The sequence below is a fragment of the Prunus persica genome, chromosome G1 (assembly GCF_000346465.2).
Source record: "Prunus persica cultivar Lovell chromosome G1, Prunus_persica_NCBIv2, whole genome shotgun sequence".
Classification (NCBI taxonomy): Eukaryota; Viridiplantae; Streptophyta; class Magnoliopsida; order Rosales; family Rosaceae; genus Prunus; species Prunus persica.
In genome coordinates this window covers 31633080-31641160 of record NC_034009.1, presented here as the reverse complement: position 1 = coordinate 31641160, position 8081 = coordinate 31633080, and positions in this window count along the sequence as shown.

Sequence of the window (8081 nt, the reverse complement as noted above, 5' to 3'; positions counted from 1 at the left end):
ATATTATGAATTTTGTTTTTTTTTTGTATTTTTATTGATTGTTTGACTCTTGACTTAAATATTATGACTTGTAGTATTGTATATGTATAGCATATATCTACAGAAAATATATTAATTTGTTATTTGTATATGCAATGCATTATGCATGTAAATTGTAATGTAAGATTACTAATTTAAACAAAGTGTAAATTATACGTATATGAGGCCAACACTAGGAGAAAGGGTAGGGGGACCTACCTATACCTATAGCTAAGGGCGTAGGTGCAGAGTGCAGTTTGTGAATGAAGTGTCATTGCATGTGCTTAAACGTGAGAGAGCATATATGCAATGCAGTTGTTTGTTACTTGTATATCGATCAGCCATTGGACTAAGTTAGCGAATCTTTTATCTCCAACATTAATATTCAATCCTTATTTTCAGATCACAACAGCAACGAATACAATTAACAAATACATATAGATAGATAGAGCATAGAGATGAGAGGACCACTACACCACTACAACACCACTACACCACTACACCTCTCCACCTCTACACCTCTACACCTCCCTACACCTCTACACCTCTCTACACCTCTACACCTCTACACCTCTACACCTCTACACCTCTACATCTACTACATATATAATGCATGCATACTGCAGTTGATCTAATAACCACACAACACAACCGTTAATTAATAATCTCTCGAAAGCTGAAGCTGATGAATTCATTTAGTAATAATTCGACTTGATATTGTTCTGTTGGGCTGCTGGCTTACAATTATTTCACCTGCTTCCTTAAAGTCAACAAAACTAAAGCTAGTGCTGTGGGGGGAGGACGATGACAGAAGATCAGGTGAAGTGAGATCTGGAAATGTCTGGGAAAATGAAAAGGGCATATTTTCTTCATGTTCAGGCTTTATCAAAGTTTCATCTTGGTAAATGGTAATTGGTGTGCATGCCTCATCAAAGTTTCAACAGAACTGTCGTATGTGCATACGTAGGGTGGTCCTCCCTCCAGAGCCCTAGCTATATATCTTAATTTCACTTTGTCAAATTGCCAATATATATATTTGCTTTCGTACAGTTAATTCAATTATTGTTATTTGAAAAACTAGGTACTGAATTTGTTTCAATAATCATTTCTGGTTAACGAAACCCAACAAACCCTGGAAGTGGTCCTCCAATACATCTATAGAAACAAACCGGAAATGACAGACAAAATGAATTTATTTTCTCAAAATGTACCTAAGCATTAATTTTATAAGCTATATTAGCATAGGATCAAGTTCTTCTGCATCCATCCTCGCTTATAATTCTGGTACGTACATAAACAATATATATAATTTCGACATAATTATGTTTGTTTTAACGTATGATTGGTTACATATATATGTCAATTAATTTATCATTAATACTTTGCCAATGTCATCAGTTAGAAACCACTTGGACAAATGTTGTTGCCTCATCCTTCAAATTATTAGAGCAAGGTCCAAGGATAAGAGTTTACAAAAACCCTTGTCATCGTGTTCGTCAATGTGCTTTTAAATTAATTAATCATAGTTTTCTCTAAAAGCTTTTTTTTTTTTTTTTGGTGTGGGTCCTTTAATTCATGAAAACTATGGGATTCCTTTTCTTGTATGAGATATAGGTAGGCACAATTCCTTTTCCTGTTGCATTTCCATTCCATATATCAATATAATTATATATTAGCCACTTGACACATGCTTACGCATGTGTCAATTGATTTTCTTATTTATTTATTTATTTATTTTTTTGATATTAAGAAAAGATAACACGGGTAGTTATGTTTCATAAAAATATGACTTATTATCTGATTTTGCTTTTAATTTTAATTTTTTTAATATGAAAAAAAAGTAAATTTATTATATTATCCTCATTTAATTAATAATTCTAATTCTTAATGTTTGAATTAACCAAAGACATTTTCTGGTATTTTGAATATTTCACTATTTTTTGTCTTTTACTTTATATATAGAAGATATATAGATATATGTTGCTGTCCAGTGAGCAATAGCATACAAGCTTTATATATTTTTGTGTACAAATTGTCATTTCCTACCATATCATAGGCAGCTCGAAGCAAAGCAAATACCCATTAGATAGATAGATGAATGGCCCCGCAAAAGATTTGCTTACCCGGCATAGATTACAGGGGCCTATGCGTGACAATTTTTTTATATTTAGAATAATACAATATATATATATATATATATATATATATATATATTAACAAAGTTAGCTTTTACCAAAAACTGAAAGAAAAAAGAAACCCTTACGAGAGAGTCTAGTTTTCAAAGGGGGAAGAAAAAGACAAATTTGTCAAAGTAGGAAGAGTACTAGTTAGAAATAATATAACTGTAGTTTTTGATATATGTACGACATATTATTATAATATAGGCTCCTACGATTTTTATTTTCCATTTTCTCTCAAAAAACACTTTTAGAGTCTTTTTTATTTTGAGGGGGGAGGAAACCATTGTTCTTCCCCCCCCCTTCCCTCTTCTCTTCCTCCTTTCACCTTTTCCCCCATTTTCAGAGACAAAAAGGATTTTCCCTATTTGTCTTAGTTTTGTTATGATTTTCATCCAACCATTATAGCCAATTGCGGCTCAGCGTCGGATCTTCACCTGCAGTTCGGCGTCGGATCTCCACCACCATCTTTTTTGCAGTTTCTTTATGTTTGGAATAAGTTGCAGAGACTCTTTGGGTTCTCTGTGACAGGACCCGATCCAAATTCCACTTTGGAATCCGAGCCAGACCCTGTGTGTGTCCGACACCTGGCGAATGTCGGGCAAAAATGACCTATTTGCCCTTCTATACAAAACATGATAAAAATAACAAAGTTGACTTCTACCGAAAAACCGGCAGAGTTTCCCTTGTATCTGGCTCAATACCAAAATCTTACACCTGTCAAAACAAGTATATATATACAACCAACTGCCAGCATACATATATATACACATGCCAAGAGATCAAAGCTCAGTCTAGGGCAAAACATCAGAGCGACTACTAAGAATTTACAAAGAGTGAATCTGTGTACAAAATACAAATCCTACATCAAAGAAAGGCGCGGAAGATGGGAAGTGGCCCGGTGGTGGATTCCTGTGCACGTCTACTGCCTGGGGGCGCAAAACAACAAGAAGGGTGAGTGGACCCAAAAACAAAGTTTAGAAAATACTATATGAACATACTAACCCCACTGTAAAAACAGTTATACAAACTAGCTTATTTTCTTTATTTCTGAAATCCCACCAATGTCTGGCATTTTTGATCAAGAAGAAGGTGGCCAGAGTAACTCTACTGTTCTGTGGAACAGCCATGACCTCCATGATCCGCTCCATCTTTTCAATCCACTCCTCAGCTACTGCTGGGGTACCATCACCATCAAAGTCAGTGGCCCCTATCCTCTTTGCTTGATCATCATATCCCAGGGAGGGATCTCTGGGCTGCCCAGTCCTGGCTAAAGCCTGAGTCAGCAACTCCAAGGTCTGCTGAAAGTGGGGATCTCCCTGCATAGGAGGCATAGCAGGTACGGCTCCTGACGAACCTCCAACTACAGATTGCTCTACTGGCTCAGGTACCGGTGCAGGAACAGGAACTTCCTCCTGCCCGAGCTGGGGATCCTGTCCCCTCTGTCGGGACGACTGTCTAGTCCCTCTACGGACACCACCACGTTTAGGGCCCATCTTTCTGTCACAAGAAACAGATTTTCAGGAAAACGAGGATGCACAAAGTGCGAAGTCTACAGAAAATTAAACCTAATGCTCTGATATCAAGTTGACAGGACCCGATCCAAATTTCACTTTGGAATCCGAGCCAGACCCTGTGTGTGTCTGACACCTGGCGAATGTCGGGCATAAATGACCTATTTGCCCTTCTATTGCAACCACTTCCAATTCCTGAGTGGAAGTGGGAGCGGATTACGATGAATTTTGTGTTCAAGCTGCCCCGAACACAAAGTAAGCATGATGGAGTATGGGTCATCGTGGATAGACTCACCAAGACATACTCTGCTATTTCTTTCTTCATAAAAGGCCACCAGTAGTGCTCTCGCAGAGTATGGTACATTTTTGTGCTTCCAGGGTGCATTGCAAACGCTGATTCATGGGCCTCCTCAAGAATCTCCCTTTTTAAAGCTTCATCATTAGGGACATATAACCTGTTACCTACCATTAATGCTCCATCATTTCTTACGGAACAATCAGTTCTGTCACCATTTGCAACCTCTACTCGCAGTGTGCAAATCAAAGGATCCTGAGATTGAGCTGCGAGTATTCGTTCTACTAGCACTGGTCTCACATGGAGAGTAGCTATTACATGGCAAGTCTTCAGAGCTGCATTTGACAGTCAGTATTCCTTTTCGGTCAAAAAGTCAACTTTGAGTTCATAATTTAGTCAAAGGGCAAAATTGTCTTTCCGCATAATAAATTACTCATTAAATATGAATTTTAGTTTTGGGTCATTACAACCTACCCCCCTTATACAAATTTTGTCCTCAAAATTTACGCACCTGTCACTCGAAGAGGTGAAGGTACTGTTCCCGCATTTGATCTTCGGGTTCCCATGTAGCCTCTTCTACAGTATGACTCATCCATAAAACTTTCACAAGTGGAATCTCTCTCGATCGCAACACTTGCGTCTTCCAATCCAAAATCTGAACTGGTTGCTCCACATAAGTGAAATCAGCCTCCAATTCTACTGGTTGCTCCTCTAATACATAGGAAGGGTCGGAAATATACTTCGTGATCTACAGTGATGCGTCTCAACATGGACTTGGGTGTGTGCTGATGCAGCATGGTAGGGTGATCGCCTATGCTTCTAGACAACTGAAGAAGCATGAGCTGAATTATCCTATTCATGATTTGGAACTTGCTGCAGTAGTTTTTGCCTTAAAGATTTGGCGGCATTATCTTTATGGGGAAACATGCCAGATCTTTACAGATCATCCGGAAGTGCTAAAACCGAAGCAGTGGTCAGCCTGGTCTTGAGTTCAATGAAACTCTCTTCACACTTATCTGACCACACAAACTTAACTCCTTTCCGTGTCAAATAGGTGAGAGGTGCCGCTATGGTGGAGAACCCTTCCACGAAGCGACGGTAATACCCGGCTAACCCCAGAAAACTTCGTATCTCGGTAACATTGGTTGGTCGTAGCCAATTAACCGCTACTTCAACCTTTTGAGGATCAACATAAATGCCCTCTGCAGAGATCACGTGCCCCAAGAAACTCACTCTGTCTAACCAGAATTGACACCCATCACTGCCGGCGCGTGCGGCGGAGCGTGGGCGAGGGTGGTGCCATGACACTGTGTTCTGATACGATCCTTAGGTCGTCACGAGCGCATAGGAATTCGCAGATCTCAATTTGGATACCGTTTGAGCCTCGAACGAATTTTCCATATTGTGCGATTATCAGGTTCAATACTGTTGAGCCGTTGGATCGTAATCAATTTTAGATATGTTGTTCCAGATAATTTTAGAAACGTGTAGGATTCGATGGATTGTGAATCGGAGTCCCGGATACTCCGAAAACGCGAACCCTAGGGCTAGGGTTTAGAAATTATGCGATTACACGATCGTGATTAATCCGACCGTCTGATTGACACCAATACCCTCGGGACATGTGTCCTAAATATATTGGACCTTCTAGCGGCATCCGGATCATATTGTCCCCGTGGGGTTCCGGATTGACTTTTTGGACTTTAGCGCTTTTTGAGTCCCAAGATACCGCTAAACTATCCCACGTGGAAAGAAAGCTGTTATGGGCATAGGGATCACTTTAAAGTCAACTTTGAGTTCATAATTTAGTCAAAGGGCAAAATTGTCTTTCCGCATAATAAATTACTCATTAAATATGAATTTTAGTTTTGGGTCATTACACTCTGTGTAGTTTTCACTTTTCCTTCTGTAAGAGTTTTTCATCTCTCCTTTGTGAGAGTTTTATTTGTATTGTTATGGCTTGGGTTTTCCAAGCTTTATCTCTTTTTTTATTATTCTAAGTTTGCAATCTTAGTTAGGATGCCTATGCCAGAGTTTCTTCGATTCTGCCTGATCATTAGTGAAGACACACCATATTGTCTTAATTTTGATATTAGACCGCTTCGTTATTGTAATGGCCCTTTTGTGGCTAGTTTGTATTGGCCCTTTATGGCTAGTGGCTTTTTTGGCTGAATTATGAATGCAATCATAGAATTTCTCAAAAAAAGACAATAATTCATTAATTTTGAAATTTATGTATAAAACTTAAATTCAAATTAAAATGCACCGTAAGATATAAAAGGTCATTGAAACGGCTAGTTTCTTTGGGGAATAAAAAAAATAATGGCTAGTTTACACTAATTAAATGTAATGGAAAAATACAAAAATAAAAAGTAATGTTGTCCATATGTAAGAGAGAGGTTGTAGAGTTATTATGGTGGACCAGTTTATTGAAATGAATTTTATTTCAGAGTTCATTTTATGGACCTCTAAAAGGAACTATTAATCCCCAAAATGAAATATTGATTTCTGAAACGAACTAAACTTTACCACTATAACTAAAAAGTTTAATTTATTGAAACAAAATTGAAATGACCCTCACCATTGTGGATGCTCTAAAATTTCGACCAAGAAAAAAAAAATTTCTTAAATTTTCATCCAATAAAAAAAAATCCTTAAATATTTTACCAATAAAAAATCCCTCAAATTTTGTCCCAATAAAATATAATAGGTAAATTATTATCAATACAATATAATGTACGTACAAATTTACATATCTTGTATATATCCAATACATGTAGGCAAATTACTTTCACAATATACCTATTAATATGATGGCTTTTTTTATTTATGATGGCTTTAATATACCTACAATATGTATATATCCAATACAATATAAAAGATTTGGTACCTACAAATTTAAATTATTATCAATGCAATAGAATATAATGTACCTACAAATTTACCAATATATCTTGTATATATCTAATACGGGTAGGTAAATTATTTTCACAATATACATATAAATGTGTTGACTTTAATATACCAACAATATACTCATAATAGGTAAAATACAAGTTATATTATTGCATAATAGGAAATTATTAGGTAAATTATATCCAAAATGCGTTTATAAAATTTGGGTATATTATTTGAATTAAATTCATACTAAGTACATTATTTTTCGTAAAAGAAGTAATAGGTACGTTATTTTTTGAGATATTTAGTTATATACCCATTCTTAGCACTAGTATTATAGATAAACACTATACCATTTAATTTTTGTTGCCAGTTGTCCTATTATTGAGTTTACTTAGTATACTAATTTTCGGTTTTACTATTTTGTTTTGAGTTTTTTGAGTTTTTTGTTTTTTGTTTTTGTGTGTGTAGGTTTTGAGGTTGATGTTGTTTTAAGAAAACATATGACAATTTTGTAAATGATAGGAAGTTCAAAGTCTCTTTGTTATGTTGTAAATGAGTTTTGGGTGTGTTTCTAAAGTCCATTTCATGTAGGTTTTTTGCTTATTTTTAATTTTATAATTTGAGCACCTATATTGGGCATAATAGTAAAACTCCCTTATTTTTTCAACATAAAATTGCATGCACACATATAATAGATAATTATTCACTTAAAATATTATTAAATAAACCAATTAGGTATGTTAAATTTGAATTTATTGTTAAATTTAAAAACATTTACCAAATTAGTTCCTACATCCATTTGGAGATCTTTCCAAATTAAACGTGCGTTATTAGTTACAATCCAATTAAAAATTATTTCTATATTTGTTCCTACATTAATATACAAAATGCAATAATGGCTTAGTTGGGGGTATTTTAGGAATCGAAAAGTACAATAAATTCAATTTTGCATTTGATTAGGTAACTTGCCAAGTTGCATCCTAGTCATTGAGTTTTATTTAGAAAAAAACATGATTTTATTCACACACACACAAAAAAAAAAAAAAAGGGTTGTAGTTGAGGAAAAATAACTTCGAAGGGGTTAAGCTAAATTTACTATTATTTTGTTCATCTAAATCCTACAAGCTTGATTTATTTATTGTTTTTTAAGTTTTTAATTTGAATTCAAATTGTATC